Genomic DNA, 14,804 nt, shown 5'->3' on the forward strand with positions numbered 1-14,804 from the left:
TTTCCCCTGTCGACAGAGGCCTGCCAGGCCTTCAGCCGCATCAAAGCGGACATCGCAAAGGCCACAACGCACGCCATCGACGAGTCCCGCCCCTTCCAAGTCGAGAGCGACGCGTCCGACGTAGCTCTGGCGGCCACCCTCAACCAAGCGGGCAGACCCATGGCCTTCTTCTCACGCACCCTCCACGCTTCAGAAATCCCCCATTCCTCAGTTGAAAAGGAGGCCCAGGCCATAGTAGAAGCTATGCGGCATTGGAGGCATTACCTGGCCGGCAGGAGATTCACTATCCTCACTTATCAACGGTCGGTGGTCTTCATGCTCGATAATGCACAGCGGGGCAAGATAAAGAACGACAAGATCTTCCGGTGGAGGATCAAGCTCTCCACCTACAACTATGAGATCTTGTATCGTCCCGGGAAAATAAATGAGCCTCCTGATGCCCTATCCCGCGGCACATGTGCCAATGGACAAGTGGACCACCTCCGAGCCCTCCACGAGGACCTCTGCCACCCGGGGGTCACTCGATTCTTCCATTTCATTAAGACCTGCAACCTGCCCTACTCCATCGAGGAGGTCAGGACAGCCACCAGGAACTGCCAAATCTGCGCGGAGTGCAAGCCGCGCTTCTACAGGCCAGAGAAAGCGCACCTGATAAAGACTTCCCGTCCCTTTGAGCGCCTCAGTATGGACTTCAAAGGGCCCCTCCCCTCCACCAACCGCAACACGTACTTCCTGAACGTGATTGACGAGTACTCCCGGTTCCCATTCGCCATTCCCTGCCCCGACATGACCGCAGCCACTGTCATAAAAGCCCTCCACAGTATCTTTATGCTGTTTGGTTTTCCTGCCTACATACACAGTGATAGGGGGTCCTCCTTTATGAGCGACGAACTGCATCAATTCCTGCTCAGCAAGAGCATTGCCTCGAGCAGGACGACCAGTTACAACCCACGGGGAAACGGACAGGTAGAGAGGGAGAACGGAACGGTCCTGAAGACCGTCCTACTGGCCCTACAGTCCAGGAATCTCCCAGTCTCCCGCTGGCAGGAGGTCCTCCCAGATGCCCTTCACTCCATCCGGTCACTGCTGTGTACCACGACCAACCAAACACCTCACGAACCTCCCCTTGTCTTCCCTAGGAAGTCCTCCTCCGGGACCTCGCTCCCAACCTGGCTGGCAGCTCCTGGACCCATCCTGCTCCGCAAACACGTGCAGGTGCATAAGTCGGACCCATTGGTTGAGAGGGTCCATCTCCTCCACGCTAACCCTCAGTATGCATACGTCGCGTACCCCGACGGCCGGCAGGATACGGTCTCCCAACGGGACCTGGCGCCCGCTGGATCCCCCCCACATCCCCCCCCCCCACCAACCCCACCCTCCCTCCCACTGGCGCACCCCACGGTTGCCCCTTCCCAGGTGGATCGGTTCTTCCACAGGTCCCACCCAGGGGTGATGAAGCTACCGAAGAAGCCGAAGTCACGCTCCCGGAGTCACGGATGCCCGAGCGGGCACCTGCATCACTGCCTAAACTGTGACGATCACAGAGGACGACCAGGGCCCCCGATCAACTAATTGCTTCATTCTGATATGTACATGTAAAATGAATACTGTAAATAGTTGTGACATGTAACAAGGCAAAACACTGTACCACCGACGGGTACCACCATAACCTCTACCACTGTATGACGCGAGACCACCACCCCCACCAGACTCTTTTTTTAACAGGGGGTGAATGTGGTAGTCGGTATTAGGGGTATTACGGTTCCCTGTTGATGCTATAAGATCATTGGTGTGGGAGGTACCTGGGACAGGAAGATCATTGGTGAAGCCTGCCTGCTGGTTCCACCCAGTAAGGCGGAGTATAAGAGTCTGGGTCTCCCTAGCAGCTGCATTGGAAACATCTAGTCCAATAAAGCCTTCAATTGTCATCCAATCTCGCTTCTGGAGTCATTGATCGAGCATCACCACTTATTTGGTATCTCCCTCTGTCATGCCATCATCCTCTACAATTAAGCTCCCTCGTACAACACTGAGTGGCAATTTTTAAATTATTCTGTCATTTTTATGCTTTCTTAAAAAAATTTTGCTGTTTGTTATTTTATTTCTGCTGCTCTTTTTTTATAATCCCATTTAGCCCTTCAAATTTTCTTTTCACCTCCCCATACCATTTATACATTAAAATAAAAGCAAATTACTGCGGATGCTGGAATCTGAAACAAAACAGAAAATACTGGACAATCACAGCAGGTCTGTCAGCTGGCATGGGCATTGCCAGGTTGGCATTTTTTGCGCACATGTGATCGGGCCGGGGTTGCCCAGCGTGGGTGTTGGGGGGAGGGCGTGTGGCAGAGGGGGGCGCAGACCCTCCCATATTGTGTTCGGGGAGGGGGAAGGTCGGGGATTGTTTTGGTAACCTCGCAGATTGGGCCGCCATTTCTAAGTGGCGTCCCGATCTCTCGCCAGAATGGAGGGGGGGGTTCTGGCAAGCGGAGCTCCCCATTGTAAAAAACAGGGCTATGTCCAGCCTTGGCCGCGCGTTCCCCGTCCAGGCCACTTAATCAAAGCGAGTCGCATTGAATAGTCACCCCACTGCCTTCCCGGCTTCCACTGATCCAACACCCTGAAGTGGTTGCCTTCCTACCTGAAGACCGATTGCAACCCTTAAGGATCCCTGTGCCTGATTGAGGGATCTGGCATTAGGAGCACCAAGGCCACCCCCTACTATTGCTCTCAATGTCCCCATCACCAGTGCCGCCCTACCATACCACCCACATGTGCCTGTTTCCTGGGATGCAGTATTAATCACTCTGATTGGTCAGCAGCTCTCCAGGGTGGGATTTCCACCCTGATTGGAGTTGTTGTGATGCCAGGCTTGATACTAGCGAGCGTCCCTGACTGCCTTGAAATAATATCCGGGGCTGGATTCTCCATTTGGAGAGTGTTCCCGCCGGAACTGAATGACATGCAATTCACATTCCTGTTGGGGGACTATTTGTTCCAAGACTCAGGACATACAATAGGGCCAGCACTCTACCAACATGAATTGGAATCAATTACCATCCCCATGGACGGTGTAATCGCTGGGGCTGGAATTTGCGCCAAAGAGCCTGACAAACTGGCCTTGCTTATAAGTGCTCCACTCACCACACACTCATTCCAGCCCCAAAGATGTCTCAGAGAAGACCTGCCTCCCAATTTCGGAAGTCTGAAGTGGTCCCACTGCTCGATACCAATGAGGAGAGGAGGGACACCCTCTTCCCCAGGGTGGGCTGCAGATTCAAGTGCAGTCCCAAGAACAGCACCTGGGAGTCAGTGCTGCCAGCCTCACCATGAGGAGACAGCTTGTGATACTGAGGGGTGGGTGTCACTAGTGAGGCCTTCGCTCTGGGAGGGGTAGTGTGCCAAGGAGGGTTCACAGACTCCCTACAATGTAGAGGGGAGACCATTCGGACCATAGACTCTGCACCAACCCTCTGAAAGAGCACCCTACCTAGGCCCAATTCCCTGCAAGCCCACCTAACCTTTTTGGCCATTAACGGGCAATTTATCAAGGCCAATCCACCTAACCTGCACATCTTTGGACTGTGGGAGGAAAACGGAGCACCCAGAGAAACTCACGCAGACACGAGTGAGAACATGCAAACTCTACACAGACAGTGACCCAAGGTCAGAACTGAGCCTCGGTCCATGGCACTGAGAGGCTATAGTGCTAACCACTGTGCCGCCATGTTGAGTGTTTCCTTTGTTTGGGGTGAGCTCTGCTAATCCCGTGCTTCCTGTGCAGTGGGGCTTCGCTTCAGAGGAGTATCACCTGGTGAGCCAGTGATTAAGCTTGATGATATTGCTGGGGTATGAGGGTTTCCAGAGGGGGTTCTGGGTGAGCTCCCACATTATCAGAGGTTCTCTGAACATTTGCAGGAAACAGTGAGCAATCAGCTGTGTCAACAGCCAAGAGCCTGTAAGTAGCACCAAAGGGGTGTATTTAAATCACATACTGCAGCAATGGCGGTCTGAGCCAGGTCATCCCGATCCTGAGAGGGACGCCCCGCATCCATGGATACGGCACCGTGTCATTCCCTCTACTCACCCCAGCCCGGGAAGCCACCCCCTATAGCAAGACCAATAAGCTTTGATAGGTTTGAGCGTTTTTTTAAATCACTCGCTCCTCATCAACAGCCAGGGTGCCCAGGCCCCAATTTGTGCCTGAGTGACTTCCGCCTGAGAAGGCTGCAGCATCGCGGAGGGGTGGAGCGGGTGGAGCATCGCGGAGGGGTGGAGCATTGCGGAGGGGTGGAGCGGGTGGAGCATCGCGGAGGGGTGGAGCATTGCGGAGGGGTGGAGCGGGTGGAGCATCGCGGAGAGGTGGAGCGGGTGGAGCATCGCGGAGGGGTGGAGCACCGCGGAGGGGTGGAGCATCACGGAGGGAGTGGAGCATCGTGGAGGGGTGGAGCGGGTGGAGCACTGCGGAGGGGTGGAGCATCGCGGAGGGCGTGGAGCATCACGGAGGGGTGGAGCATCACGGAGGGAGTGGAGCATCGTGGAGGGGTGGAGCATCACGGAGGGGTGGAGAGGGTGGAGGGGTGGAGCATCGCGGAGGAGTGGAGCATCACGGAGGGAGTGGAGCATCGCGGAGGGAGTGGAGCATCGTGGAGGGGTGGAGCGGGTGGAGCACCGCGGAGGGGTGGAGCATCGCGGAGGGCGTGGAGCATCGCGGAGGGGTGGAGCATCACGGAGGGAGTGGAGCATCGTGGAGGGGTGGAGCATCACGGAGGGGTGGAGAGGGTGGAGCATCGTGGAGGGGTGGAGCATCGCGGAGGAGTGGAGCATCGCGGAAGGGTGGAGCATCACGGAAGGGTGGAGCATCGCGGAGGAGTGGGGCATCACGGAAGGGTGGAGCTGGTGGAGCATCGCGGAGGGGTGGAGAGGGTGGAGCATCGTGGAGAGGGTGGAGCATCGCAGAGGGGTGGAGCATCATGGAGGGGTGGAGTATGCAGTGTCCAAACTGCTAATGAGATTTAAATCCATGCGAATGACAGTTTATCATGGGCCCGCTAACACTGGCAGTGGGAGACCAGAGCATGGTTCCGGACACAAATCGCCATTTTTCCATTGCGCATTATTTTCCACCCGATCGCAATTCTTGTTGCCGGCAGCGGGAAGCAGAGAATTCAGCCCCAGGACTCCTTCCACCAGTTTTCTAGCCAATAGGTGCCTCCGAACCCCCCCTCCCCCATCACCCAGATTAAACTTCACCCATTAACTCTGTTTCTCCATTCTCCACAGGTGTTGCTCTGCGATATTTCCTGCATTTTCTGTTTTTATTTTACTTATGAAGTAAGAGCTGAAATCAGAAATAGTGGGGCTTTTATTTCATTTCCCAAATGTTCAAAGCGACTATTACACTGTGACCCGTTTTAAGGAAAAAATGGATAAATATTTGAAGCAGAGAAAGAAAGAAGACTGTGGGATGAAAGTGGGGCAGCGTTTGTGATTATTTGAAAAGAAACAATGTGCAGGGCGACATGGAGAAAGCAGAGAATGACTTTCGGTGAAATGCTCATTCAGAGAGCCAGGACAGACACAATGGGCCAAATGGCTTCCTTCTGCACTGTGACAATTATGTGATTCTGCGACCCTTTCTGGGTTGCTTCAGCAAAGAACCAACAGACATAATTATCTACTTAGCCACCATCTATGCATTGGCTCTAGGATATTAAATATATTCCTTTATTCTCTTCCTTTATTCTATGATTATATTAGGGATGAGGCTGATGAAAACTGTCTTTGGTCTCAAAACCTCCAGCTGAGAACTGGGTCAGCTTGTCTGTACGAAAAGAAGCTAAAGTGCCTGTTGTGGTAATTAACTACATATTTGTTTGTGCCAGCGTCAGCATTTCCTGTAAACAGCAGGCTCTGATTGCCACTTCTCATTACCATGCCCCACTCCGATTGTGTCTTTGTTCCGATTCTGATTGACAGTTCTGCAGCTGGAAACTTCCTGCATGTGGGAATAAATGTGACAAACTTTCACTGGTGACTTGTTTCAGTGAACAAAGTTTATTCTCCACCACCACATTCCCAAGTTATTGTGCAACGCAGGACTCCTTGAAGTGCACACCATAACATACCCAGAATACTTTATTAGGGCTTTGGAAAAAGACTCTGAATCTCAATAATCATTTGTTATCCCGTACTCTGAAAGCAATAATAACTTGCATTTTCTGGTGCATTTAATGTCCTGAGATGATTCCTAAATTGGCTCCAAGCCAGGAAGACAGAGATTAGAGTAGTGACATAAAGGTAAGTCAAGGAGAGGGGTTTAAACCAATTAATATACCAATGAAAGTGAGGCTAGAACTTCCAGTTCAGTCAGATAGATTGGGTTACAGAATGCCTTCAACTGTTGCTTGCCCAGATCTGCCCACTTTCCACATCTGGAATATTTTGGCAGAAATGGCAGGAATCCTAAATATTCTTGATTAATAAGGGGATCAGGGTTATGGGGAGAAGGCAGGAGAATGGGGATGAGTAAAATATCAGGCCTGATTGAATGGTGGAGCAGGCTCGATGGGCCGAGTCGCCTAATTCTGCTCCTGTGTCTTATGGTCTTATGTCACCGCCCACATATATGTTGACATATTTTAATACTATATAGATAAAGGAATTTCATCATCCAATATACTTTTCATCATTTTACATTATAGCAATGTTGGGTGCAAAGGGGTCTTGACATGTTTTGGCCACCTAACATTGCAACGACAACAGAGATGGTGGCTTAAATTTTCAAAGTCTATCTAGTCAGACGCAGGGTAATCGATTAAACATGTTATAATGCATTACAAGAATAAAAATAAAACTCACATCTGTGGCAGCCAATAGTTGGCTGGTGGACAATTCAGAGGAGACTGGTGAGGGCAACAAGAACTGTAAAATGCCCTGGCCCCCGGTTAAACGACTGAGTTGAGAAATGCACCGTAGTGGCGAATGGATCCCATCAACCCTATGTGTCGGGATTTGCCAAAAGTCATTTCTGCAAGAGTGCATTACTATCTTCAAAGATACCTTCAGCCAAGCCCCCAGTGTATGCAGTGGTTAGTGAGCTGACTTGAATGCCGGTATCACCCAGCAGAGCATTATTATAGAAATAGGTTAGACAGAAATCTGAAAATATCTAAATTGTGACATTCGGCTGTTTTTCTGTGGATTGTTTGCGCTTCAGATATGAATGTGTTGCCATCCATTTTATGATCACAAAATGGCACAATAGGCCAATTTTGCGGGCCAGTGCCCTGCACTCCTGAGAGATCTAAAATATATCTGACCGAGTATTGGGTTGGGACATTTGTTGCCCGTCCCTAATTGCCCTTGAGACCGTGTTGGTGAGCCACCTTCTGAAACCATCAGGTGCAGGTGCTCCCACATGCTGAAAGGGAGTGCCGGGATTTTGACCCAGTAATAGTGAAGGGACGTTGATATAGGTTGCAATCTTCCCAAAATGTTGGAGCAGGCGAGAAAAGTGGGGAGGTGGGGGGGGGGGGGGGGGGGGGGGTGTTAAAAACGCCGGTAATGCCAGGAATTTAAAAAAGGGCTCCCCAGACATCGGGGCCTTCCGGAAGGTAAGGGGAACACTCCACATTCCCCAATTCCCACATGCCACCCACACCCACCAACATGTCCTCCCTCCCCTCCAATGGAAAAGGGAAACTCCCCACCCAAACGCAGAAGGGGAACTCCCACCAATGGAGGAGGGTAACCCCCTGCCAGTGCCTACTGCATTGCCTGCTGGCATTGCCCCATGGCAGTGCCTGCTGGGAAAATTCTAGGGGGCCATGCCAACACATGCCCCTAAATCCCAGGGAGGGTTAGACACCTTTGTGCCCCTGGCATAGCCAACGTAACTATTTTTTGTTTCTGAAAACCAGTAGTGATTGTGCTGGCATGTTGTCATGCTGCCAGGCCGGGGAAGAAACTTTGTGGGTGCCCCTTTCTGGGCGTGAACCTGATTATGTCAACGGTGAGCGGCCGGGAAGATATCAAACCCTGATCTCGCCAGCGCACATCCCGTTTCTGGCCGCTCGTGTGATTTAGTGGCCAAATGGAATTTGCGCCTGCAGTTAACATGGCTGTTAGTTCGCCACTGTGGTTTCAAATCAGGATGGTGTGTGACTTGGGGGAGAATTTTATGAAATCACAGCCAGCCCATCCACTAACCCTGGATGCCTCCCCTGTCCAGCACCTATAAAAAGGCTGCTGGCCCCTGAAAGAAGCTAATGCCAGCACCATGTTCTCGGTCAAGGACCGGTGCTGTCTTCACCTTATTCCCTGGCCCTGCTAATTGGCCAGCCAGTGCGCGATTTGGATAGGAATGGAGTTTGAAGTAGAAGCACCTTCACCCTTCACTTCCGCCTCTGCCCCCATGACCTTGCTGGGTCACATTAAATTTTGGCCAAGGTTTCCTCTGCACCTCTGCCTCATTAAACCAGTGCAGCAGAGCAGCTCTGAGGACGTTATTTGCATTTATTATACCTCAGCATTATTAACTTGAACAGTTGACAGTTAATGCTCACTTCCTTTGACAGAAGGGGAAACTGTGGGGTAACTAAGGACCTGCTGATTTTCAGCGTGTCATGTTACTGTTCATTTGGAAAGAGGACTGGCATCTTTACAATCCAATTGTTTTATTTATAATTAAACACACAAACAGGGTCCAAATTCTCTTCACACATGAGGGGAAACTGGGCCCTTAAGGACCAATTTTAAGAAATTTTGAAAGTCAATGTGCGAGCACAAATTCATGCACTAATTGAGTTTGTGTGAAATGCTTGATTCACTAGATTACAAATCCATCCAGGTTGCATATTAATGAAATTACAAATAGCATTCTGATATTATTAATGAGGTGATGGAAGGGTGGTTCTGTGAACTAGATTTATTTGTCCGCTGTTAAGTTCCGTAACATATTTTTACTTTCGGCAACGTCTAGTGGAGTTCTGTTGATTAGCTGCACAGTCGGGAAGCAAAGCAATCCCTGTGAATTTAAGACATGGGGCGGGATTCTGCAGTCCCCCAGCCGTGTGTTTCTCAGCAGTGGGCCTTTCTTTGGCAGTAGGGTTCTATATTCCTGCCGCAGTCAATGAGATTTCCCATTGAAAACACCCCACGTCGTCGCAAAACCCACTGGCTGGGTTGCGCTGCCAGCGGGAAAAGTGAATCCCAATGACCGTAGAATTTCGGCCATGACCTCAAGTATTTTTGCTATGCAAGCCTTGGGGTGTCAAACAGGGATCCCCATATTGTTCATCAGTTTCCGCAAAGGAAATTGACCAGGGCTGCTTCTCAAGGATGGTTAGGGAATGATGTGTCATAATCCATGAGAGAAGGAGTTCCAAGATTGGAAGTGGCCCTAATTATTTTTGTGAGCCCAGGGAGTGCACTCCTGACAGTTCAGACGATTGTTTAGGACATTCAGTAAGCACTTTTTAAAATGGCTTCCTTCACATCGCTCGTTAACAGGGCTACAGTGGCTGACACTCCAGTGCATTATAGAGGGTGCGCAATGTCAGAGTGCAGCAGCCTTTTGGGTGAAATTTTAAACTAAGGTCTGTCTCCCTCACAAAAAAAAATTGTGTGATAGAATTCAAATAACAGCAGGAAAGTTCCGATATTCATCCCTTAATCAACATAATTAAAATAGATTATTTGATCATTTCTGTTTGTGGGATCTTGCTGCAGTTTTTCCTGAATTACAAAAGTTATTTGGCTGTTAACAGAACAAAAACATATTAGCTTCTACATCTAAGCTGATGACATCCAGCCACCAGCTCTCTTGACTCCCTTCGCTGTCTCTAAATGGTTCGACTGTTCAGTTAACGCATGTGTTGGATGAGCAGATGGTTTCTCCAATTAAATACTGGAGAGATTGAAGTCATTGTCTATGGTCCTTGCCACAAATTCCGTAGCCTGGTTTCCAACTCCATCCCTGATCTGCCCCAACACTAAGATGACCTATTTCCATCTCTGAACCATCATCTGGTTCTCCAGCTTTCTGGCTGCTGAAATCCTTTTCCGTGCCTTTGTTATCTCTCGCCTTGACAACTGTGATGTACTCCTTGGCTAACCACACACATTCTACCCTCCATACACCTGAAGTCGTCCAAACGCTGCTGCTTGTGACCAACTTGCATCAAATCCTGTTCAACCTTTACTCCTATTCCCGCTGACCCACACTGATTCCTGGTTAAGGAACACCTCAATTTTAAAATTCTCACCTTTGTTTTCAAAATTGTCTGTGACATCTCCCCTCCCTAACTCTGTAATTTCTTCCAACCACATAACTGTCCAAGATATCTGTTTGTCTCTCATTCCAACCTCTTGAGCATCCCTGATTTCAATTAGAGCCTGGGAGTCATACACATCTGGAGGCCTTTCGGCCCATTGGGTCTGCACCGACAAAACGGCACTAAATCTACACTGATCCCACTTTCCAGCAGTTAGCCCATAGCCTTGAATGTTATAACATTTCAAGTGCTCATCCAGGTACTTTTTAAAGGTTAGGAGTTTTCCCGCCTCTACTACTCTCCCAGGCAAAGCATTCCAGACACCCACCGCCTTCTGGGTGAAAGGACTCTTCCTCAAATCCTCTCTAAACCTCCTGCCCCTCACCTTAAACTTATGCCTCCTCAGCCCCTTCAAATAAGGGAAACAGCTGCTTTGCATCCATGTTGTCCATACCCCTCATAATCATATACAATCAATCAGGTCTCCCCTCAGCCTTCTCTGCTCTAAAGAAAACAACACGAACCTATTCAGCCTCTCTTCATTGCTCAAATTCCCCATCCCACATCTTGGTGAATCTCCTTTGCACCCTATCCAGTGCAATAACATCCTTTCTATAGTGAAGTGACAGTGCCACCATAACCTCTCTGCAGTTATAATCTATGCCACGACTAATAAAGGCAAGTGTCCTATATGCCTTCTTAACTACCCTATTAAACTGTTCTGCTGCCTTCAGGGATCTGTGGACAAGCACCCCAAGATTCCTCTGTTCCCTTGATCTTCCTAGTATCCTGCCATTCATTGGGTACTCCCTTGTCTTGTTAGTCCTTCCTCACACTTTTCAGGGTTCAAGTCCATCTGCCACTGATCTGTCCATCTGACCAACCCATCTATATCTTCCTGCAACCTAAGACTTTCTTTCTCACAATTAACTACCCTGCCTATATTCATTTCATCTTCAAACCTATATAATTTATATATATCACAAACAATAAGGGACCCAGCGCTGATCCCTGTGGTACGTCACTGGACACCGGCCTGGTGGCCATACCTTCAGTTGCCTAAGCCCCACGCTCGGCAATTTCCTGCCTAAACATTTCTGTTTCTCTAACTTGCATTCCTCCTTTAGAACAATCCTTAAACCCTCTATCTCTTTGACCAAACCTTTAGTCATCTGACCTTAATCCTTATGTGACTTAATATCACATTTTGTTTTATAATGACTGTGAAGCAGGTTAAAAGTGCTATGCAATCGCTTCTCGGCCTTTTGGCTAAGATCAAGCGTAGTGCTTCTTGGTCTTTTGGTTAAGATGAGTGTGGGATCAGGTGTAATGCCTGAATCTAGTATGTCTCTCTTGTGCAGCCCATGAATTGGATTCAATTTGAATTGGTTTTTGGAGCAGGCAAGGAGCTGGATTAGGGGTTTGCCCCTGTCCACACTCTGAGCTCTGGCTTTGTAACTCTGATAAAGTAATTTTTTTAAAAGTGCTAATACAAGTGGTAAGCACTGCTGTCTCACAGCGCCAGGGACCGGGGTTCAAATCCGGCCTTGGGTGACTGTGTGGAGTTTGTACATTCTCCCCGTGTCTGCGTGGGTTTCCTCCAGGTGCTCTGGTTTCCTCCCACAGTCCAAAGATGTGCAGGTTTGATGGATTGGCCATGCTAAATTGCCCCTGAGTATCCAAAGCAGGTTAGGAGGGGCTATAAGGCTACCGGGATAGGGTGGGGGAGTAGGTCTAGGTAGGGTGCAGACTCGATGAGCCGAATGACCTCCTTCTGCCATGTAGGGATTTTATGGATGCTATGAAACTGAAACAAGTTGTTATAAAGTGGTTTGCGCTGTCCTAAGGTTGTAAGACATTCTACTTATATTTTTTATTCATTCGTTCATGAGATGTGGGCGTCACTGGCTGGGCCAGCATTTATTGTCCAACCTTGAGGGCATTTAAGAGTCAGCCACATTGCTGTGGGTCTTGAGTCACATGTAGGCCAGACCAGGTAGGGACGACAGATTTCCTTCCCTCAAGGAACCAGATGGTTTTTCTGACAATCGACAATGGTTTCATGGTCACCTTATAGACTTTAATTGCAGATTTTTATTGAATTCAAATTTCACCATCTATCATGGTGGGATTCGAACCCGGATCCTCAGAGCATGATTCTGGGTCTCTGGATTCTAATAATATTTTTATGAAATTAAAAATCTCTACATTTATATCATGCTTTATCACCTCCTCGGTACTGTCATGATATTCAAACACACACATCATGATAGACACACCAACAGACAAATCAGCGCACACAACACGACAACCAATCATAGACAAGGACAGAGACAGTATAAGAGAAGAAACACGACACCTGGTGGCCAGTAGATCTGGAGACCAGGACAAGGACAGGACCTGATTAACATCACACACAGGGAGTCACCACGTGCAGAGTATCAAGACAGAACTGTAAATAACAAGTTGAAATAAAACAGCGTTGTACCAAATACAACCGTGTTGGTTCATCTGTACATCAGAACACCCAACACTACATGGTACAGGAGTGGATCGATACCTGCCGGCAAACCTGCCATCCTGAGATATGGACATCTCCAACAAACCGCAGCCGTTGCAAGTTGCTGGGAACCTTTGCACCAATTGGAAGCTTTTCAAGCAGCGATTTGAACTGTACATGCGAGCCAACGGGAAACAGAGTGCCTTGGACGAAACAAAGATTGAGATGCTCCTCACCACTGCAGGTCAGCACACCATCGATGTATTCAACTCACTGGTGTTCGCGGAAGGCGAGAACCAATCCAAGTATGACACGGTCCTCCTCAAGCTCGACCAGCACTTCAACGTTGAAGTGAATGAAAGTTTTGAAAGGTATATCTTTCAGCAACGCCTGCAAGGTAAGGATCAGCTCTTTCAACCCTTTCTGACGCACCTCCGCATACTCGCGCATTCCTGCGGTTACGGCAACACCTCAGAGTCCATGATCCGGGACCAGATTGTTTTTGGCATTGCCTCCAGTGCCCTACGCCAGCAGCTTCTTAAAATTAAAGGCCTGACCTTAGCGTCTGCAGTGGAAGCCTGTGTCCTCCATGAAAATGCAACCAGCCGTTTTGCCCAATTTCAGGCGACCGAGTCGGCACGGAGGGGGTCCCTAGCCGTCGAATCGGCAAGCCAGGCCGCCCACGAGGCCGAACGCATCCAGGCAATTGATTATCTCCCGGCCCGGACGAGGGCGGCCGTTTCCCGCGCTTTTCGCGGTCTCCCGCGCTTGTGCGCGCCAAAACCAACTGCAACATCGAGGGACGCACTGCGCAGGCGCGCCCGATGCAAGACCGAACTGCGCATGCGCAGTGGCGTAACGAACGCCGTGACATCATGACGTGCGGCAACTGTGGAGCTGTACATTTAAAAGGGCAATGTCCTGCTAAAAACCGACAATGCCTACGATGTGGCAAGATGGGCCACTACGCTGCCTACTGTCGAGCGGTTCAACCGATGGATCCTACACATCTCCGACAACCTCGCAGACACGTCAGGACCGTCCAGCCCGTACATCAGGACATCCGGACAAATGACACAGTGACCAAGATGCCTTCCGGGTTTCAGTCATTGATGTGAACAGGGTCAACACCATCAATCCGGCCGATGAATGGAGTGCCACCCTGACGGTCAACCGATCGCAGATCACTTTCCGCCTGGACACTGGCGCATCCGCCAACCTCGTAGCATATTCAGCATTCCATGCCATGAAGGTCAAACCACCTATCCAGCCATCCCGGTGCAAGATGGTTGACTATAACGGGAACGTCATCCCGGCCATGGGATCTTGCCAGCTCCAGGTGACACACAAAACGCACACGGCCACACTCCCCTTTGAAATTGTTGGCTCATCTAAAGATTCCTTGCTGGGCGCACAGGCATGTAAGGCTCTTCACCTTGTACAGCGAATTATGTCTCTCTCTCCAGACGACACATCCGACTTCCTGGATGCTGACTTCAACGCAAATCTCTAATCTCTCCTTGCTCACAACCAGGAGGTGTTTGAAGGCATGGGGACAGTGCCATACACATACAAAATTCGCCTCAAACCGGACGCCATCCCGGTCGTTCACGCACCTCGCAGGGTTCCTGCGCCACTTAAAGACCACCTCAAGTTGCAGCTGCAGGACCTCCAGGACCAAGGGGTCCTATCCAGGGTCACGGAGCCCACGCCATGGGTCAGCTCCATGGTGTGTGTCAAGAAGCCCTCTGGCGAGCTCCGCATCTGTATAGACCCTAAAGACCTAAATAATAACATTATGCGGGAACACTATCCCATACCTAAACAAGAGGAAATCACCAGTGAGATGGCCCAAGCCAAAATATTCACCAAACTGGATGCTTCTAAAGGATTTTGGCAGATCCAACTGGACCCATCCAGCCGAAAGCTATGTACTTTTAGCATCCCTTTCGGCAGATTCTGCTACAACCGGATACCATTTGGCATCATCTCGGCATCCGAGGTCTTCCACAGAATAATGGAGTAGA

General features: G+C 49.7%; 1 pseudogene; it reads left to right on the forward strand.

The window, feature by feature from the left end:
* Nucleotides 1–11,526: 11,526 nt before the first annotated feature.
* On the forward strand, nt 11,527–11,754 carry LOC140386108 (U2 spliceosomal RNA; annotated as a pseudogene).
* The last annotated feature ends 3,050 nt before the right edge of the window (nt 11,755–14,804 follow it).

Source organism: Scyliorhinus torazame, chromosome 11 (genome assembly GCF_047496885.1).
Source record: "Scyliorhinus torazame isolate Kashiwa2021f chromosome 11, sScyTor2.1, whole genome shotgun sequence".
Classification (NCBI taxonomy): Eukaryota; Metazoa; Chordata; class Chondrichthyes; order Carcharhiniformes; family Scyliorhinidae; genus Scyliorhinus; species Scyliorhinus torazame.